Source organism: Rattus norvegicus, chromosome 10, assembly GCF_021556685.1.
Source record: "Rattus norvegicus strain SHRSP/BbbUtx chromosome 10, alternate assembly SHRSP_T2T, whole genome shotgun sequence".
Taxonomy (NCBI): Eukaryota; Metazoa; Chordata; class Mammalia; order Rodentia; family Muridae; genus Rattus; species Rattus norvegicus.
The window spans coordinates 101,059,102-101,079,571 of record NC_141543.1 but is presented as its reverse complement, the minus strand read 5'-3'; positions in this window follow the sequence as shown (position 1 = coordinate 101,079,571).

The window sequence follows — 20,470 nt, the reverse complement described above, 5'->3', positions numbered from 1 at the left end:
TCAGAGATCACACTGTCAGCCAGGGAAGCTAAGAATTTATCCAGGTCTTTTCCTGGAAGAACCCATAATGAAGATCAGTCTAAGGTGTTCCTGTCATGGCTGTATTTCCCTACCTGCAACTCTGTTTAAAGAAAACATCATGCACACTGATTGTCAGACCTGGATGCTAGTGTGAATTAAGACTCCTGTCTGCTCTTTTGGCCTGAACAACTCCTGTATCTGCTTACATTTCTGGGAGAAGAAAGATTTCCCACACATGGTTCTGCCCCATGTAGGAGTTTGGGGAGGACTTAACCTCAGTGGGACTCAACTGTATGATTTCTTTGTTGATGATGATGATAATGATGATGGTGATGATGATGATGATGATATGATGATGATGACATAGATTTGTTACATTTTTTATTATTTATTTACATTCCAAATGTTGCCCCCTTCCTGGTCTCCCTTCCCCTTTGCTCCCCCACCCACCCACACCCACCTCACCCCCAACCAGCAGCCCCCTTCCCTGGAGCATCCAGTTTCTACAGGATTAGGCATATCATCTCCCATTGAGGCCAGACAAGGCAGTCCTCTGCTACATATATGTTGGGGCCCATGGATCAGCCCATGTATGCTCTTTGGTTGATTGATGGCTTAGTCTCTGGGAGCTCTGAGGGATCCAGGTTGGTTGACTCTGTTGGTCTTCCTATGGGGTTGTAATCCCCTTCAGCTCCTTCAATCATTCCCCTAGCTCTTCCATTGGGGTCCCCAGGCTCAGTCCAATGTTTAGCTGTGAGTATCTACATCTTTCTCAGTCAGATGCTGGTAGAGCCTCTCAGAGGACAGCTATGCTAGGCTCCTGTCTGCAACTGTGGCTTGTGGCATCAGAAATGGCGTCAGGGTTTGGTGCCTGCCCATGGGATGGATCCCAAGATGGGGTGGTCTCTTCAGGCTCCATCGCCCCACTGTTGGGCATTTCGGCTAAGGTCATTCCCTTGGGTCCTGGAAGCCTCTCACCTCTTTGGTGTCTAGGACTTTCTAGAGGCTCCCTTGCCTCCCAACCCCCACTGCTGCATATTTCTATTCATTCTCCTGGCCCTCTGGACTTCTCTCCTGTCTTCCTCCATATCTGATCCTGTCCCCCTATCCCCCTACCTCCCAGGTACCTCCCTCCCTCTGCCTCCCATGATTATTTTGTTCCCCCTTCTAAGTAGGATTGCAGTATCCACACTCGGTTCTTCCTTCTTGTTAAGCTTCATATGGTCTCTGAGTTGTATCATATATATTCTGTACTGTTGGGCTAATAGCCACTTAAAAGTGAATACGTGCCATGCATGTCCTTTTAGGTCTGGGGTGCATCACTCAGGATAATTTCTAGTCCCATCCATTAGCCTGCAGAATTATTGGTATCCTCATTTTTAATAGCTGAATAGAATTCAAGGTGCAAATTAACCACATTTTCTGTATCCATTCTTGGGTTGAGGGACATCTGGGTTGTTTCCAGCTTCTGGCTATTACAAATAAGGTTGCTATGAACCTAGTAGAGCATGTGTCCATGTGGTATGGTGGAGCGTCTTTTGGGTGTGTGCCCAGGTGTGATTTAGCTGGGTCTTTTCCTTTTAAATGAAGTATAGCACTCTACCCAGAGCCTAAGCTGACTTGAAGCTTGGTGCAAGTCTAATGCAATGAAACAAGAACATGAAAGACATGGGATAGATTTCCAACACTTTGATCATATATCCAAAGCTGAAGAGATCTGTTGATTTTCTTCATGATTGCCAATACATCTATTTCATATACAGCTAAGCAAGAGCTCATTAAATTGCAGAGAGCAAAATCTACATGGGGGAAACTGTCTTCTCCTTATAGAACTTGAATAAGGCAGTGCCCGGGGGTGTGAGGTGGCCACAGATGCCCCCACAATCCTCCCCTGAGTCTCATTACCTTGTTCCAAACACCATGTTAAGGACGTTGGGGGAGTTGCCTCATTTAATCTGCACTGTGGCTCAACTGAAAAGTACTATTTATTGCAGTGGCGGTGAATTCCAAGATCTCGTCATAGGGCGTCACCCTCCATACCTCCCCCATCTCTCCTAGAAGCATTGAGCCAAGCAGCCCCTGAAGCCTGGCCTGTTCTCCCGTGATGCTTGCCAGGGCTCCTACCCCACCCTGCCCTAATGTTTGCTGCCCCCTAACTGTCTTGGTAAAATGAACTCTAATGGCTCCTAAGATGCACAGACTCCTGAGATTTCCTCCTTGGGTTCACAGCCTGCATGAGGTAATCTCAGAAGGGACTTGTGTAGGTTGTACTATTCCCCCTTTTGTATTTGTGGTCCTTGTTCCAGGTCTGTTTATGTGTGGCCTGGGTGGAAGTCTGCAGAACCTACTGAGGCCTGGCCTTCTCATACAAGGATCACCATTCTAACCTGACTTTTACTATTTTGTGGGTTCTTTTTTCTTCAGCTTTTTTCCACCCCTCTTCTTCACTCCTAACACTAGATATGAGAGAGAGAAGGATTGAGGGGAGAGGAAGAGAGAGAGAAAGAAATCCCTAAGGAAAGTCAAGGGTAGAAAAGGGGGCAACGATATTGTCAGACTACTTCCTGCTGATTAGGGGTGTCAAGTTCATTTGGGGCAAGTTTGATCTTTGCCATCTAGCTTCTTCTTGTTGTTCTTCATACACACCTACTTGATGAACCACAACCAACCACCAACCAGCCAGCCAGCCCCTCCTATCCTGGCTCTAGCATGAAAAATCTCCAGAATTCCAAATGTCACGCACTCGCAAGAACTATGTGCAGCTGGAAAAAAATCACATCACTACTAGAGCATGAGGCAAATCATAGTCACCTGCTGTGAAGCAGCCCCATGTCCCAGAGTTGGGATTAAAACAAAAACATATTCCCATAATACTTCTGTTTTTTAAAGAAAACAAAATGGGGTTGGGGATTTGGCTCAGTGGTAGAGCACTTGCCTAGCAAGCGCAAGGCCCTGGGTTCGGTCCCCAGCACCAAAAAAAAGAAAACAAAATGACACACTATCCTCTTAACTCAGTACCTGGTGCTCCTTTTGCACTACTAATGTTATCTTTGCCCCATATCCATCTCCATGTCCACAAAACTATGAATCCACCTGACCCTTCCTGCTCTATAGAGAAAATGGAGTGAGGAGAACTGCAGATTCTTTTTTTTCCCACGTGGAGAGGTTTAATGAGAGAAGAGTAGAAGAGTGGAAAGGCAGCCGGCATACAAGCGAGCTCTCTCTGTGCACACGTGTCCCGGCTGCACACGCCTGCACCCATGGGCTCCAGCCTCTCCCTTGCTCTGCAGATCTTTAAAAATGTTCATGTTGTTGGCTCATGTAGTTATCTCTTTTGTAAACTTATAAGCTACAGGAAACTCACTCAGACCTACTTCTCATGGACCAAAGGGACACCACCCAGATAAGTACATCTGCCTAAAGTTCCCACTTACTACCTATTCCAAAGGGTGGGATTCCTCTGGGTTTCAAACGTATGTCTAAGAACTGCAGGTCCTTGCTGATACCATCAGAGCAGGTAGTGAAAGGGTTAACTCACCAGGTTCCTAGCTTGTGACTTTAATTGATTACCTCAGCACCAGACTGCCCAGCTCCCTCTCCACAGCCCAGCTGAACTCAGGACAAACTAGACCTTCAGTGTTAGTCTTGTGGAGAACGGGGATCCCAATATGTCTCCTTCACACCAAAGTGTAGACTGTCACATAGCACCTAATGTGGATCATCGACACTTGCTTCTTTACACTTGATTCTAAATGTCATGAGTGTATATATGCATGTGCATACATATCTGTGCGTACTTGTACATGTCTATGCAGTGAATTCAGAAAGAGAAGAGAGACGAGGCCAAAAATATGAACCCAGCATGGCAGCCCTTCCTGTGAGGACCACATCCTCTGGCTAACCGTGGAAACTCCATCATTTCTACTTTCCTAACTTTTTTCCCAGAAAATGAGGGATTCACGGCAGGAAGAGCAGAGCCATCTCCCTCCCACAACTCAGGCCTAAGAGTACTACTCTTTGCCAGATTACCAGAGCTAAGCCTTTAGTGACTGGGTAGACCCCCCAAGGGACTGTGAGAAAGTGCTTGCATGTGGCTTTTCATCAGACAAGAGGCAGGGCTCAAATTTGGGTCCATTTTTAATGGATCAGCATTAAATCTGAGTATGCCTTATAGCTGAGACTACAAAGAGTAGCAACTGTCTTACTATATATGAATTAAGTCCCCCATCTTCTTTGCCTCTAACAGCCTATAGGACCACTGGAGAGAGATGTGGTGTGTCTTTTAGGGTAGCAAGAAAGGCAGAAAATCATTCATTAACTCTAGAGAAACTGACCCTGGGGAGTTCTACCATGTGATAGAGCTACAGAGAAAAAAAAAAGACCCTCCCCTGTCCTTGGGGGGTCATATCTGTAGGGGGGTTCCACGTGCTGAAAAGACAGGTAAGAGTGATAGTTACCATAAGATTGGGGGGGGGGGCTACAACATATGCTCAGAGAGAAATTGAAGTCCCCTCTTTGTATTCTTAACCTCATTAAAAAAAGAATTTTAGAACTTGCAGTCAGAAGCTTGAGGACAATTTTATTGGAGTTTGAGAGAAAGCAGTGGGCAGACTGACTATAGATTTTAGCACACACGCACACACACACACACACACACACACACACAGCAGGAGGGATAAGAGAGGACACCCTCCAAATGAATTGGGGGGGTCAATATAAGAAGTATCCAGGTAGTGAGAGCCTGAAGCACCATGGGAAATGCGCTTAGCCTTTAGCCTGCGTCCAAAAGTAAAAGAGAGAAGAGAGGAGAACATTGTGTTTGAATCGGAACTCGGGAAAGCACACAGACTTTAAGAGAGTCACATAGCAGCAGCTCCATAAACTACTCCACCGAAGGCAGAGTTTCTGATGAGAAAAGGCTCGTTTTCTCCTTCTTGGAATAACTATTCCGCCTTCTCTTTAGCATGGCTTTAACCAGCTTCCCCGAGGGGTGGTCTCGTGGCGACAAGATTGACAGGGCCAATTGGCTTGGTTCTTAAGAGAGGAGACAATAGTACGCCATGCTCTAATCTCTGGAGGAGTAAGAACATCACTTCCCCACCTAAGACTGGAGGTATTCCATTCTTTGGGCCAGGCCTTAAGTAGCATCCTCATTTTGAATGTTGCCATGGAAATGGAGGTGAGACCTGTAGCTCTGTTGACCTCCAAGAGTTCTGCAACACTGTGCCCTGAGCCTGAAGTTTTTCTCTCCCTCTCACCAGCCTGAGCGTACCCCGCTTGCTAGGTCTGAGTCAGACTCAGCAGGAACAATGAACAGAGAAGCCCGGCTCACAGGGAGTTCTAGAGGTGCGCTCATTGCCTCTGGTCGGTCCTCATCGCCTGCTCTGTATCCCTCACTCCCAGCTTCGTCCTACCTAGAAATCCTCACCAGAGCAGCCACCACCCCTGATACAACCTGAAAGCAGTGTCCACCTTACCTCTCCACTGTGGGGAACATGAGCATCTCACGTGGGCATAGCACATCCTCACACGTGGCAGCGGGTGACGGTGTTTTGCAATACTCTGAATGACTGCAATGTTCCCTGCACTGTTACGGGCGCCCCCGGAGATGCGGTCTCTCCCCATTCACTCAAGCCTGAACATAAAAGTTAATAAGGACATGTGCGTAAATGATCTCTGTGGAGAAGTAAGGGATTCTTCAGGCTCATATCGGAGAATGAAGAGCTAGTGAAGACTGAGAGATAAAAGAAAGCTTCCCCCAAGGAAGCGACAAACTCTGAGACTAGCAGCAACGAATGGGAGAGCTATTATTATTCCCTCCCCCCTCCTCCAAGGATCAGAGACCATAGCGGGGTTTGCGGCTAGTGTGCTGAGGAAAAACCAACTGAAACAGTGTGCTCTGGAGATGACAGGACCACTTTACTTGTGAGCTCACGGCAGCCGTGACAGCCTGCACATCCTAGCATGAAGGCCGAGACCCCAAGCCCAACTGAGTAGATATTGACAGCTGATGGCTTCTGAGGCATTGGGTGGGGAGTCATTTAAAGGTACAGCCACCGGCAGAGTTCAACCACACTCCAGTGGATGGCCTTGCACCTATGAGTATTTAGACGGCACAAATTGAGCTTAGTGGGTTTTTTTTTTTTTAAGAGGACTTAAAATTAGAAGAGTATGAAAAGGTAGGGATGGACCCAGAAAGAGATCGGAGGGGCATTAAGGAATAAATATTATTTAAGGATGTCCTATGCATACCTGGAATTCTCAGGGTTAATAAAATGTATCTTAGAGGGGTTAAGAGGGTAACTCATATGTTACATTTAGTTTCTAATATTCAGATTCCGCTGTAATACTCTGCCTTCTAGTTATGACAGGGAAGCTGTACACTCATAACTCAACGGCATGGCTACCTGAACAATTCCTACAAAAGCTGCCATTCTAATGTAGATACGGGAAATATCCCAGGGCCCCACACCTAGATGAAGAGCTACAGGGAATTAAGAATTTCCAAGGGGGAAGGAGGGATTAGTTTCCGTCAGGATGAACCCCTTAACATATACATGCAAGCAACACTGAGTAGACTTGAATTTATGTTTATTTGTTTACATGTGTTTGTGACAACAACGGTTTAAAAAGAGGAGCCTATGAATTTTGGAATGGGTGTAGCTATGGGTGCAGATAAAGGTGCAGATACAGGTGCAGATATGGGAGCAGATATGGGAGCAGATATGGGAGCAGATATGGCTGGAAAGGGAAGAGTAGAGGAAAATCATGTAATTATAGTCTTAATTTTTTAACGAGAGAGAGAGAGAGAGAGAGAGAGAGAGAGAGAGAGAGAGAGAGAGAGAAAGAGAATGAAAGCAAGATAAGTCATAGAAACACAATGAAGGGGGTCAAGGTAGTAGTTGGGTCAGGAGTCGGTGCAATGAGGAAAGTTAGCACCAGATAAGGGCAGAGGAGGTCAGAGGTCAAGGCAAAGACATCACACGTTTTCCACAAAGATGACAGGGGAGAACTCTAAGCCTGGGGAGATGTGGTGGGTTTCTGTCTAATAACAGAAGAACACTAACTTAACTAACTTAAATGTCCATCAGCGAAGGAATGGATGAAAATAGAGTGGTGTTATGTGTGTAACAGAATCCTTTTTCAGCCATAAAGATAGAGGCTATGACTGTAGGTGATTATGTGAATTAAATCAGTCTCCAGAAGACTAATATCACATGTCTCCCATTTGTGTGTCCTAGGCTTAACAGACCCACGAAATCATAATATGTAGATGGTAACGTGAAAGCAGAAACGAGTCTGTCTGGGAAGACTGAGATGTGGGGAGGGGGACGTGCTCAGAAGGACATTAGATACTTGGGGGGAAAACGGGCTTATGTAACCCTTATGATAAAGTAAAGAACTACCCTAACGCATCGTGTGGAACGGGAGAGCTTTGGAGACAAGAGACCACTGTCAGGATGCCATTGCTGTGGACAGAAGACAGCAGACAGGTTTATGCAGACTGGTCCTACCTGATGAGGGAGTGGGTAGCCCAGGTAGGACAGAAAGGGCTTCTGAATTGGCTTAGGCAACTGGGTGGATGATGTGTAAGGGGTTGGAGGACTTCCTGGATCCCCAGCCCTGCACCCCCAACACACACCACCCTAACTCTATGCAAAACTGCATTCCACGTTTCAACCACAGACCCAACAACTGGCGTTTGAATCAAATGCGCAGACAGAAGTTGCAAAGCCTCTACTTTTACCATTTAAGTAATACAGGAGGTTTCAAGCAAGGCTCGCCCTGTGTAACCAAGCCCAGCTCTGAGGCAGCCGCATAATTTAGAAGCAAAACAAATCAGAGAGGAAGAAGCAGCCTTGTTCATGGTCGGCCTTTGTTTTGATTTATTCCTATTTCTTGCTGACTAGAGCTAAACGCCACCATATGTTCAGAGAATGTCCAATGTTTGCATGTCTGAAAATTGTTTCTTTCCACCACCACCACCACCACCCACCCACCCACCCACACAGGTTACTTTTATCTGGTTGAGTCACACAGCCTTCAGCTGGGTTACCCTGTAACTTGAACTTCATTAAAAAAAAAATGTGCACGTACATGAGGAATCGCAGTAAAAGCCGAGGACTGCTGTTTCAACAATGAGGGAGGTTTAGGGAGTTTGCCCAAGATGAGTTGTGTTGGTGTTTTGTTCTTGTTTTTGTTTTTACTGATGTGCCAGGAAAGTAAATGCATGCATAGACTCAAGGGACCCAGCATCCCTTAAGCTTTGTTTTGGAAATACTCAAGATAAGGGAGGAAGGTATTAATAACCAGGAGGACCCCTGGGCCAGGCCTGAGTATGATTCTGGAAGATTTTCTGCTTAGGTGGTGTTTTACCTGTTTTGATTGAAGAACAGCTCAATCTGCCCAGAGAGCTGACGTAAGCGCTTCCACTGTTGTCTTTAGATCGGCAGGACAACATCAGCGGGTTGATGAAAGGAAAACCTCGGACTTGGTACCCAAGCCTGCCTAATACAGAGACTCAGGAAGATAATGATTCTTGTCTCGCACTCAAATTGTTGTTCTGCAAACAAACGTAAAGGGCCACATTCTAAAGCCCTGATCTCACCTGGTGTCTCGTGTCCCAAACCATTATGTCGGTTCTGATGTTTTCACTCCCAATCTTCCCCATTTCTAATGGACACTTAGGGAGCATCCTTGATGCTCTCTCTCTCTCTCTCTCTCTCTCTCTCTCTCTCTGTCTCTCTCTCTCTCTCTCTGTCTCTCTCTCTCTGTCTCTCTCTCTCCTCTCTCCCCGTGAAACCTGTTGCTGCTACACTTCTAAACATCTTTCAGGTTGATTGAATCCTTTGTCTCCACATCCCTGACAGCACATCAGTTTTGGCTCTTCACTCATTCTCTATGTTTAGAGTAGCCTGGTGGTCATCCTCACTGACTGGAGTTTCTGAATGACTCTTTCAATGGCCCCATGTTTTACAGTGAGCCCAAATCCTCGGTGTACCACAAAGGGCCATTTCACTGGCTATTAGTCTAACCTCTTCCTTCTTTCTCTTTACTTTGACTGACTGGCTCACATCCATCCACATTCCCCTTTATATCCTTAGATACCATAGACTCCCACACCTCATAGAGAGAATCGGTTATTCTCTGTTTCATCCTCTTATTTATCATCATGATTTGAGGCTGTCCGTTGTCCACTTTGAGGGCTCTGGTTTCTTAGACATTGATGATCATGGGTTACCCATCATTGGATTCCTCCATCCCAACTTAGTGTCAGGTCCTCAAAGGCTACTCATTAAGTATTCTGATAAAAAGTAGACAAGGAAATGGCTCTCAGGCATCGGAACATCAAGTGTGGCTGTGCACTGTGACAGCTGCTGTTGCCAGGGGTGGGAGACGGTGTCAGAAAGAGCAAAGGGTGACTTGGAGGTGAGTGCTTCCATAACAGAGGGCAAATTGGATATTTGGAAGCTGCAACAAACAAAACTGAATGTCAGCAGACTCCCCTGAAATTGGCAGGCATTTTCCTCAGGCGGCAGTGTGTGATTTGTGTAATTGGGGCGTTTCTGCCCATCCTGGAAATCACAGTCAGAAAACGGCCACGCTGCAGCCGTCTGGCAGGGAATCAGGATGAGGGCTGTCCTGGGAAGACATCCCCCCAACCAGGCTGTCTAAATCACTTTTTACTTTAACATGAACACAATGTATGCCCATTGAGTATCTGTCCCTGTATGTTTCTTAAGTAGTAGATGTTCTCCTTCCGCTCAAGAAATTACAGATGTATTTAAGGAAGCAAATAATACACACCTGCAATTAATAGGAGTCACGAGGCTGCATAAAATCAGTTATAGTGTAAAAGATCGATGGATGCATGGATGGTGGATGAATAGATGGATGGATGGATGGATGGATGGATGCATGGATGGATGGATGGATGGATGCATGGATGGATGGATGGATGGATGGATGCATGGATGCATGGATGCATGGATGGATGATTGGGTGGATGGATGATTGGATGGATGTGTGAATACATGGATGGATGGATGGATGGATGGATGGATGGATGGATGGATGACTGGATGGATGCATAAATACATGAATGAATAATGGGTACATGCATGGATGGATGCATAGCTGGTAAGTTGACATATTCAAGGAAAAGTACAGTGTGCTCAATGCTCAATGCAACAGGTAAACATATTTCTCAATTATTGATTAAAAATCTAGAACAAAAGGAGCTGGGCTGGGGGCATAGCTCAGTTATCAGAGTGCTTGCAGTACATGTGTGAAGTCCTAAGTCTAATCTCCAGAACCAACTAGAACTCAGCATGATGGCGTACTCCTGTAGAAGCAAGAGGATCAGAGAAATTCAATGTTATCTTTGGCTAAAAAGACCCCCCCTACACACACACACACACACACACACACACACACACACACACACACACACACACACAAGACAGAATACAGATATGAAGTAGAAAGGCAGAATAGAAGGATTAAAACACTACAAAAATGCAGGAAAACCATGAAACAGTAAAAAAAAATAGCACACTGGGTCAGAAAATACCACCTTAGGAGAAGAGGAAGGTTGTTCTAGTAACAATCACAACTAGAATGGACACTTGCCCTTTTCCCATGCTGTTTCTAATGTTTCTCTTGTGCACATACACACACACACACACACACACACACACACACACACAGAGAGTCATGTGATCACTGCTAACAACTCAAAAATGGCGTGTTAGGAAGGTGAGGCTGCAGAAGTTGAAGTAACTCACTCCAGATCTGTGAGCCAGTACATGTGGGAAACAGGACAGGAATCCAGTTGTTGACATCTTTTAGCGCTGCACTGAAGTGACTGGGTAAACAATGGGTTAACAAACACCTTAGTTTCCATGAAGGGGAGTTTCCCTAGGATACTAGATTTCTAGGTTTGAAGGTTAATATTGGCAATGTGACAGGCTCTTGAATAGCTTAGAAGACAAACAGTTGACATTTCTGTTAGGGAATTTTGGGACAGAGTTAATGTGATTGGGAAGGCCGTCTTAAAATATGGGTGCCACCATTTTGTGGTCTGGGGTCCTGGGCTGAATAAAAAGAAGTAAGCGAGCTGAGCACCAGCATTCGTCTCTCTCAGCTTCCTGAGTGCAGAGATCATGTGACCAGCTGCCTCAAGATTCTGCTGGGACAGACCACACCCTCAAACTGAGAGACAAAATACCCCCTCCATTTAAGTTATCTTTGGTCAAGTATTTTGTCACAGCAACAAGAAAAGTGATGGCTACACAAGATAATGTCAGAAATCTTATGGTTTTTCAGAGCTGGAAAGACAGTGCCTTAGCTGAGAATGCTTGCTTTGTAATCTTAAGGACCAGGGTTCTTTGGATCCTAGCACCCACACAACAAGCTAGGTACCCCCATGAAGGCCTGTAAGCCCACATTTAGAAAAGAGGGCAGAGACAGGAGTACCAATGGGGTTCGCTGGCTTCTAGCCCAGACTAGAAAACATGAGCCTTGGGTACAGGGTGAGACCCTGCCTCAGAAAGTAGAGAGTAGAGCTGGAGAGATGGCTCAGTAGTTAAGAGTGCTTATGCTCTATCAGAGGAGCAAGAATTGGTCCCCAGCATCAAGATGTTGACTCAATCATCTATAATTTCAGTTCAAGGTAATCCAATACCCACCTTTGGCCTCCAAGGCTACACACACACACACACCTGCTTTGGAATATTGCTCTTGCTGTTCGTTGGGGTCCATGTACCTACTGTTCCCTCAGTGTATAACATTAGCCCCTTCTTTGAATGGAGGGATAGATGGGTAGATGGATGGAGAAAGGGAGGGACAGGGGGAGGGAGGAGTGAGAAAGGATGGGAGGGGAGGAGGGACAGAGGGATGGATGATGGAAGGGAGGGAGGAGTGAATGAAGGGAGGGAGGGAAAGAGGGATGGAGGAAGAGAAGGAAGAATTAATGAGAGAATGGCTGTCTGGATGGCAGAGAGTGGATGGACAGGCAATGTACAACTGACTGTTCTCCAGAACCGCCATCTCTTCAAACTAGAGAGGCATATTAGATTACCTCAAAGTTTCAACATCACAAGGCTTCAGTCAACACAAATAACACAATGAGTTAGGTCAGACTTTTAAAAAGATGGTATTCCAAGAAAAGATGCTGATGAGTGAAAGGTGAGAATTTTTGGAGCATTGCAGGGGCTGGTATTTTTTTGGTCCTTAAATGATACCTTCATCGCCTGCATAAAAATGTTAGTCCTGATGGGAAGTACCCACCAGCCACTCCGGTGAGGATAAAAATGAGATGAATGAAGATAGACAGGAAATAAGAGTCAGACAGGAAACCATGTTTATTTTTTACCTTAAGTTAGCCACACTCCCACACCCATGCCATGCGTTTCCTCTGTTCTGTATTATAAGGTACTGCGAGAAAATAACTCTCCCCACCCCTTCTCCAAGAAGCTCTCTTTCTGTTACCCCACTGGGTGAAAGATTATAGTGGAGCTTGGCTAATGATGGGGGAAATGCCCCACCCTCCTTCCTGGATAACTCAAGAGAGCCATCTCTAGCCGAGAAAAACGTAGCTAGTATATTTAGCACACGCAAAGATTTCTTTATGAATGTATGCAGTAGAGACAAGGCAGCCTTGCAGAAAAGTCTTGACATCGCATTACTGAATCACCAGGTAGATCTGGTGCTGTTGAGAACTGTTCTGAAGGAAACCATGTTGAAGAAGACAAAAGAAGCAGTCACAGGATGTGCTGTCTATATATTCTTAATTCTTGCCCATGACGACTGACAACGCTCACCTCACCTCGTTATTTCGTTAATGATTCCTTCAGTGAACTTCCTTTATCCAATAGACTCTTCCTGAGAAGCATGAATGTGTTCTCTAATTTAGACTGCTCTTTTAAATTCATCTGAATTACTGTTATTATGCCCAGGCTGCCTTAATGATGCACCTTGTTAGGCCAAAATGTCTCCAAGGCACAGACCCTTAATGAGGATCTCAGGGCAAGAGATATAATTTGATCAGTCTGCCATGGAGTGCACCAGCTCAACCTGGCCTTGCTGCTACTTGCCCTGAACTTCCCACACCCTCTTGGGAGGTATGGTGTTTGACTTTCTTCTGTAGTGTTTGGAACAAGTCACCTGACTGTCTTTCTCTCCAGATATACCTGCCCACTCTCCATGTAGCTATAGCAGTAGAGTTTAACAATGACAGAAAGATTAGGAAAGTGCCCTACGTGTGTACATATAGGGAAAAAAGAAAGAAAAATGAAAAGAAGGAAGGAATGAAAAAGAAAGAGAAAGTAAGAGAGGAGGGAGGGAGGAAACTTGCTATAGAGTTGATTGATGAGTTATTGATACTCAGCTGAAATAAGGGTTTATTTAGAGTCCATATTGACACCTCAAACTTGAACTTAATCCTAAGGATCTTCCACTGGAAGATTAAAAAGGAGAATGTTTGAGGCCATGCCCTTTGACCCTCTGAGTGCAGCCTAGTTCCTTTGAGAACACCTTCTTGCCTCCGTACCACAACTAGCTTGTAGAGCGCCATCACCAAGAACTAGCCATCTCTGCCTCATATCTGCCAGGAAGATCCTGGAAACACTTGATTGGAAAGTGTATGTTACTGATCAATGCATCCTGCCATGAAAACAGAAGAACTTTCCAGCACAGAACACCAGGCTAGAAAGCAAGAAGGTGGCGGTAAGTGGAAGGAGAAGGCAGGAGAAGTCCAAGTTCTAGTCTCACCTTTGCTTCCAACAGTAGAGTCACCTTGGGCTTAAAACTTCGTTGTTTCTTACACAGAGTACAAGGACAACTCGCAAGGCCTCTCTAGGTTTGGAGTTAATCTTTTAAAGGTGGTCTAGAATTGGGATATGAAGGGACATTGGCAGGAGCGGCAGAGGGCACAAGTAATGAGGGTGACAGTAAATATGATCAAAATACATTATACTCTTTTGTGGCAATAAAATGAAGCCCATTATTGTGTATAATTTATATATGCTAATAAAAACTTTAAACAGAAAAAAAGGTAGTCCAGTCTAGGCTCTGTCTAGTCTGTTTGTTTGTGGAATAACTGCACAGGAAGGAAGTTGGCATTTCCAGAGACCATGGCAACAGACTTATCCAGCTGTACATGAAGATGTCAATCAACCACACAGACAGGTATGGGAAGGAGTCCACAAATTTGTCACTGTCTCAGTAAGAAACACCCAGCTGATTTGCTTCCATGCTGGACCCAATGTCAGGTCTTTCCTCCCTGGGCTTGTTCTTAAGGAAGGTCTAACACCTAGAAAAAGTCTAACACTCACAATGTGAACAGCTGCAGCTCCAGAACAGTGTGCCACTCTTTCTGACTCATCAGAAACATACCACCACCTTTCCCTTCATCTTCTTTTATTTTCAGATGGGAAATCTTTCTTAGCCTCCTGAAACTCCAAATATCATATATCCATAAGCTGCAGGATAGATTGGTGTAATTAATCACATATTTGTATTTTTCTGAAATAGGCCAGAACCCTAATTCCCAGTGTGATGGGATTAGGAGGAGGGATCTTTGGGAAGTAATTAGTTTGTGAGAGTAGAGACCTCATGAGTGAGTCTTGTGTCTGTAATTGTTGAATTTTATTATCAACATTGAGACTCATCACAGAAACACATTCTGGACATCTATAAGTGTTTCCAGAAAGGTTCAACAGAGCAGAAGAGACCTACTCTGAAAGTGGGCGGCATCATTCCCTAAGCTAGAGTCCTAGGTCAAGCAAGCTGAGCACCAGCTTTCGTCTCTCTCTGCTTCCTGACTGCAGATGCCACATGATCTGCTGCTTTGTGCTACTGCCCTGCCTTTCCCACAATGATGGACTGTATCCTCTCCAACTGTGAGCCAAGAGAAACCCTTCCTTTCTTACACTGATCTTGTCAGGTATTTTGTTACAGTGATGAGAGCATCTTGAGGAGAAACTTGCTGACTGGCTGCAGCCTTGATCACCTTCACCAGACTCCAACTTTATCTCATGCCTGTGGTCTCCAGAAGTGTGAGAAATAAATTTTTGTTGTTCATAAAAACACTGCCTTAATTAGTATTCTATTGCTGTAAAAAAGCATTTAATTTGGGCTGGCATACAGTTTCAGAGGTTTAGTCTATTATCATCATGGTGGGGAACATGGTGAACACAGGCAGACACGGTGGTGGAGAAGGAGCTGAGATACATCCAGATCCATATGCAGGAAGAGAGGGATTCTGGGCTTGGAATGGGCTTTTATGAAACCTCAGAGACCATCCTCAGTGACACACTTCCTCCAATAAGGCCACACCTTCTAATCCTTTTAAATAGTGCCACTCCCTGGATACAAAATATTCAATATTCAAATCTTTGAACCTATGGAAGCCATCTCATTCAAACCACTATGGGTACCTCATATCTGGTAGTTTGTTATAAGACCTGGGCCAGCTAATGCTTTCTTCATTTAACATGTCTCAATCTTACCACTGTCCTTGCTCAGAAGTTAAAATGTACAGTTAAACATTTGGTTCATAAGGTTGCTTACTCAGAAGTAAGATCTCCTGGGTGTCATTTGTGACTTGCTTTGAGACCTCTGAACTTTAGTCTCAAACCAAAAGAAATGCAGAATAAGTTGGAGATGAGGTTGAACTACCAGCAGATCACTGACCTTATACTCTTTCTGGTCCCTGAATCTTGTCTAGCACTGACTTCAGGACAGAAATGTCACAAATATTAACAAGTAGAGCTAATTTTCCATCCAAAGTCTTCTCTGTATTGGATTCAGCATTCCTAGAATATTGAAGAGTCCCTCTCAATACTCCCTGCCAGAGTTGTCTTCTCAGTGGGTGGTCCTGCCCTCGTGACCTCCAATGTGGCCATCAGCTGACTATTGGAATCTTACACTAACCCCAGATAGTTCCCACAATTCATGCTCTTCCTTCTAAACTGTCCAGAGAAATGACTTTGCACTTAACTGTTGTAAGGGTGACTTGGGAAGGCATGTGTGAATGTGTGGAGGGCTCTGTGATTTACAACCCATTTCCACTGCAGAACAGTCAAAGGGGTTATGCACCACCTATTTCTCTAATAATGGAAGTTGACCAAAAATGTGTCTTGCTTCTCTAACAACCTCCAGATAATAAGAAAAGCAAGATGCAGACTAAATCTGTTCCATTGCAGAGGTATTCATTCAACTGGCATTTATTGACAAGCAAGCTCAAAACAATTATTTGTGTAGACCCAAAAGAAGTCTTATGGGGTTTGTGCCTTACATATACAACTATGAGCAAAGGTTTGGTCCAGACAGAGAGAACATTCCATAAACAAAATCCAGTAACTCTTACTCAGCTCAAACAACCAGAAATAGTTCAAAGTCAGAGGTGGTCAAAGGCCATGTGGTCACCTGAACTCAGATGTGTCTCAGGGACAAGTGCCACAACCCTGTACGTTTTTCATACTTGTCACCAAGAATAAGAGGTGGCCATAGAAATGCAACACACAAAACCTGGATTTCTTCATTTCTCTACTGAGAGATCACATTTGATGACCAGGGAAAGCCAACATGCTATTCTTTTACCAGGAAACATATGTCTCATGGTGCTGTGTAAGTTAGCAAAGTCTCAGGGTTTGAATCTGAACAACAGAGACCTAGATAGTAGCTCTAGATAGCAGTTTTGATACTACTAGATACCTCCCTGAATTAGATCCCGTACAGGTGCCATCCTTCATGTTAAAATATAATGTCTAGATATGGGGCTCGATTAGGTTAAAATAATAACTACCTGAATGACAAATGTGTACAGAAGTTATACTTCCCATTTCAGAAAAACAGAATAAAGAAAAGGCTTCTATAGTGGAGAGGAACCATGTGGAGTTGTGTCTCATTTGTGTTGTGCTTAAGTTACCTGTGAAATGTGAGACTTGTTGGAGTTCAGTGGGTAACTGTGTAGACAGGGGAGGGAATTTGTTTGATTGGGTAAGTATAAGCACATAAATGCAGTCTATAGAGTCATAGAGGATGTAGGGGAATTTGGGAGTAATGTCTGGAAATTGTAGAGAGCACAGATAAGTAGGGATGGGTGGGAGGAATAAAGGCCAAGTGAAAGGAAACAAAAATACTAAAAGAGGCAACAGAAGACGGTAGGCAGCCATTAGAAAGTCTAAAGTTGATGGGCAAGCAAAATGTGGTACGATTACCTACTTGATCCTAAGGGTTTATGATGCTAGGAGTCATGCCCGGCTTGTGATGACATTGAACTGTTACCTTCCTGCCTCCACCTCATTGTTGTTGGAACTAAAGTTGCATACCATCAGGCCAACGTTATGAGGTTTGGGGGATGAAATGCAACGTTCCAGGCAGGCTAGCTGTCTACCAACTGAACTACATTCTCAGCCCAGCAAGAGGTTTTAAAGTGTTCTTCCTCGGCTCGCATTTGATGCTGTAGTTCAAGAATCTTTCATTGGTTATTTAACTTTCCCGCCTTCAGTTTTTCAATGCAACATGGAGATAATAATACACTTGTATGAGCCAACTTACAGTAGAGGTTGGTGCCTTCGTATTGGCACTCGCTACATCATGAAAATCCTGGCTCTCCCACTTAGCCGCTTTGCAAGTTGGGACAACTTATTTACCTTCTCTGTTTCTCTGTTCTTGTTAAATGTTGCTAGCAAAGGTCCAGTTCTTGGGCTCAGCGATTAAAAACACTCTGGCTCCTCTTGCAGAGAAGCTAGGTTCTATTCCCAGCACCTACATGGCAGCTCACGGCTGTCTGCATCTCCAGTTCTCCATGATCCAAAAGCCTCTTCTGGCCTCTGAGGGCATTTCACACACATGGGCACGGACGCACATGCAAGCAAAATACTCATACACACAAACAAATAAAAATTTAAAAGTCTCTTCTTTGACTGTTGTAGACATTGAATGAGTGAATACAGAAAGCAGAATGCCTCGCTTGGCAAGTGTCTGGTATATTACATGGTGAGGAAAAAAGTTTTCACCTTAATAAAAGGATTTATTGGAAACGTCCTTCAAAAAAACTAGTTTTTAAGAATGCTTTTTTCTCTTTCTTTTTTCTTTCTTTCTTTCTTTCTTTCTTTCTTTCTTTCTTTCTTAGCCTGTGTTTAGGATTCTACTGATTTCAACAGAGTTCTTCATGGTCTCCCTGTAGCTTCCATTACCCTCCCAGTGTTTTCTATGTCATGTGCTAGACAGACATTTTCTCAGAACTGTCCAAGGCCGTCTCGGCTTCTTAATACATTCCAAAGCTCTTCATAAGGCCTGGGGAGATGGCTAAAAGCATCCACTTTATAAGCATAAGGAACTGAGTTAGAGTCTCCAGCGCCTGTGTTGAATGCTTTGGCTGCATGGCTTTGTATACCTGGAACCCCAGCATGGGCAGGGAGAAACAGGCAGAGCCTGGTTACTCGATGGCCAGATACTCTAGCCAAAATGGAAAGCTTCCAGTTCATTAAGAGGCAGTTTCTCAAGACAAAAAGGCAGAAAATAAGAGAGACGCTCAATGTCCTCTTCTGATATCTATATTCATGCACACTCACATTCATGTTACACACATATCCCTCAGGCTCATGCGTGAACATAGAGTAACAACAACAACAAAGTAAATGGCCTTTCTATGCCTGGTGAGCCCCCTCGATCCACTGCCATGTACTCCTCTGTCTTTTCCTCTCCTTTGCTGTTGCTACAGGTGCCCTGGCCTTCTTCCTCATTGCCTAAGCACAACCTGAACTCTTCTCGCCTCGGGCCCTTGCTCCAGCTGTCCCCACGCTTCTTAGAATAGAAACAGAGCTTCCTCCCTCACTTCCTTCAGGTGTCTTCTCAAATGTCGCCTGTTCAAGAAGGTCGTCTGGACACTGTGTTGGGAGCAGTGCCCCATCATTCCATCCCCTTGCCCTGATTTATCTTTCTTTATAGGACCAATCCCCGTATAATATTTTACAGTTCTATTAAACTGTATAGGACCGCCTCCCCTCTCTAGTGGATACTTTTATCTACTATTGCTGTCCTTATGATGGTGTGTGTTACAGAACATACATTTAACTACTCTTTTGAGGGAATTTATTATTTTAATTACATGTAGACCTGTTTGCCTTTGAATTGATGTTTGCACATAAGTACAGATGCCTGCAAAGACCAGCAGAAGGAACTGATCATCCCCTGTCACTAGAGTTATAGGTGGTTGTGAGTGTCATGGTATGAGGACTAGGAACCAAATGTGGGTCTTCTGTAAACCAGTCTATATTCTTCTGGGCTATCTCTGCAGCCCCTACTCAATGCTTAACTAGATGAATTAACCATTAATAATTATGATATAAATAATTAGCTACAAAGTAAGATACACCTGTATTACTCATGCCTCTATTTCTTTTTTTTTTAATTATTAACTTGAGTATTTCTTATATACATTTCGAGTGTTATTCCCTTTCCCAGTTTCCGGGCAAACATCCCCCTCCCCCTCCCCTTCTCTATGGGTGTTCCCCTCCCCATCCTCCCCCCATCGCCGCCCTCCCCCCAACAGTCTAGTTCACTGGGGGTTCAGTATTAGCAGGACCCAGGGATTCCCCTTCCACTGGTGCTCTTACTAGGATATTCATTGCTACCTATGAGGTCAGAGTCCAGGGTCAGTCCATGTATAGTCTTTAGGTAGTGGCTTAGTCCCTGGAAGCTCTGGTTGCTTGGCATTGTTGTACATATGGGGTCTTGAGCCCCTTCAAGCTCTTCCAGTTCTTTCTCTGATTCCTTCAACGGGGGACCTATTCTCAGTTCAGTGGTTTGCTGCTGGCATTCGCCTCTATTATGCCTCTATTTCTAGTTGAGACCCATGAGTCTTCTTTACCCAGAAATCAGAGGGGCAATGATGCAATTATAACTGAGAGCTCAGGTCATGTGATTCAGAGTCCAGGACTTGTATGCTCTGAGCTAGAGGCAGGTTGATCCCAAAGGGGGTTATTATAGATAATAATATTTCCAGGATGAAATAAAAGCTGAACATAACCACCACCGTGTTCTATTGTCAGATAATTCAGGCCAGCAAAGCAAGGGGCTAACTCAAATGGCCTTTGGTCTGCAATGGAAGAGACTGGGTTATACTCTTCAGGGTTCATCTGCCACAAAGTGGATTCAGTATCATTGTCCTCAGTGGGGACTGTGCCAAGCATTTCAGTAGGAATAGGAGTGTGAGGGCTATGCCAGGCACTTTCACCCTTCGACATGGGGGCTGGTCCTGCAATCACAGACACAGGACATTGTGGGTATATGTGGAAATGTGTGGTGACCTTGGTATCTAGAGGGGACATCACAGGACACTGGCACATCTAAGACCAAGAAACTTGTTGTCCCTCTCTCTGATGACCACTTCTGCCATGACCCTTTCCTGAGGGTTGCCAGGGAGTGTTCTGAGTGG